The sequence below is a fragment of the Propithecus coquereli genome, unplaced genomic scaffold (assembly GCF_000956105.1).
Source record: "Propithecus coquereli isolate 6110/MARCELLA unplaced genomic scaffold, Pcoq_1.0 Scaffold26, whole genome shotgun sequence".
NCBI lineage: Eukaryota > Metazoa > Chordata > Mammalia > Primates > Indriidae > Propithecus > Propithecus coquereli.
The window spans coordinates 10,972,688-10,974,696 of record NW_012148174.1 but is presented as its reverse complement, the minus strand read 5'-3'; the positions used below and the strand labels follow the sequence as shown (position 1 = coordinate 10,974,696).

At 34.5% G+C, this 2,009-nt stretch overlaps 1 protein-coding gene across 1 annotated transcript in view; it reads left to right on the top strand.

Annotated features, from left to right (window-relative positions):
• Positions 1-2,009, top strand: part of UNC5C (unc-5 homolog C (C. elegans)) — a 157,790-nt gene that overhangs the window by 23,001 nt on the left and 132,780 nt on the right. The window lies entirely within an intron of this gene.

Genomic DNA, 2,009 nt, shown 5'->3' with positions numbered 1-2,009 from the left:
AAACACTGAAATTTTGCCTATCTATGAAATTGAAAAATATTATTGACACTTGAACATTGTCACTTCAACATTGACACTTCAACATTGTCCAAAAAGTGATTCGTAACTAATAATGCACTTATTATTTGATTTCTCCTAGTTTTTCAGTTTTTTGGAGATCGAAGCAAAAGTTGGAGTCAGCTCAGTTAGCCAGTCCCATGATGACAAACTCTAGTATCTGATTGCTCTTTCCAAATTAATAATGATAATTAATAAATTGAAAATTTAGGCAGGGCCTTTATGAAACAACTCCATTTTTCTCTTTCAGCCATTCATATCTCTATAAGTCAATGCAAAGACTCAAAGGAAATTTTAATGAAATTTCCTTTTTTACTTTGAAAAGAAGAGAGCTATTTTTGCCCTGTAATTGGCATCTCATGCCAATTGTGTGAGAGACTGTTCATGATTGTAGCTATTTTATTCAACGACACCAAACCTCATCTTCCAGGACCGAGATACAGTGTTATTTAGTGTGACTAGAAAGGAGAAAACTCTTCTCTATTCGATATTTCATTTTGATGATTACAATAGTGTGTATGTCTCCTTAATGGTATTTCTAAAATTTTAATGCCAACCTCCTCCATTAAACCACCTTAAAGACCAAAACGGATGAGCAACATGAGTAACCGTAGCCTTGTCTTTACTCAAGGTTTCTTAAAGGTAACTGATCCTTGCAAAGACTTTCCTGCAGGAGATCCTAATAATTTCTTCCCTTTTTTAAGTCTTCTCAACAAAGTAGTTCACTTTGTCATGGAGTAAAGTTTCATGACTGCAGGCTAATTGGCTGTGAATTCTATTTGTATCATCACTGGGGAAGAGACCAATTAACACTTGGCAAGCTCAAAAAATCATATACCCATTTGACATTCAAAGAACTATATTTAATGTGTATTTCTTTTTCACTTTTCTTGAAGTCAGAGGAGAGATCAAACACATGCTCAAGAGCGGGCTAATAAATTCCTGTGTAGATTCTTTTCAACACTATTAAAATCACCAAGATCTGAAAGCCAATGAATACCTTAACATGACACATTACAACTGCCGTTTGCTCAAGAGGGGCAGATAAATTAAAAAGGAGGGGATTGAAAGGTAACTTGGTGAGTTAAAGGATTATATGATCATTTAGATGTCAATAGAAATGCCTTCGTTATTTAATATTTCATTTATTTGTTTAAGGAATCTTAAAGCATAAAAGAGGATAAAATGAAAGCTTGATCTTAAAGGAAACTCAGCAGGTAAAACTCGTATTCTTTGTAATAATTAGCATCAGTCCTCAGGATACGAGGCCAGACTGGATATGTGCTCCTTTTGTATCCAAGGCAAATGATTCTGAGAAAGAGCCAGATAATAAATGTTAATGAACACATGGCTGATTATAAGCATATGTCTGACAATCCATTGAGGAAGTTCATACTTTGCAGAGTGTCAGGAAGCGATAATTATCTCCCATGCTATCCAAATCAGTAAGTTTTTCAAGAACTTTTGTCTTAGTTATGATGAGACAACTTTTGGTGCAAATAATAGCATAGGCGTTTCTAAGGTAATAATGTTTCATTTTTCCCCTATTTTAGCATTCTGTAGTCTCCACTATAGACTAGAGAATGCTACCTGATTTCCTTACAGAACTCGAGGTTTAAACCCAAGCATCACCATTTTTAACTCTTTGACTTTGGGAAGGTATTTTAGTTTTTTGAACTAAAGTTTCTTCAACTATAAAAAGAAGATCATAGTATCTATGCAGTGTGTGGGTATGAGATTTAAATGAGATGATATATACAATAATCACAACATGTCAAAAGAACTCAAGAAATATCAACCATTATTAATGCTATTGTTATAGAATTGATTAATCCACAGAAGACTGAATTCAACTTCTTGAAGATACAGCCCCACTGAGAGAACTCAGTGTGGGGTGAGAAACTCCACCCATCTGAACCTTGAGAATAGGGACTCAACTAGGACCAGAAAGA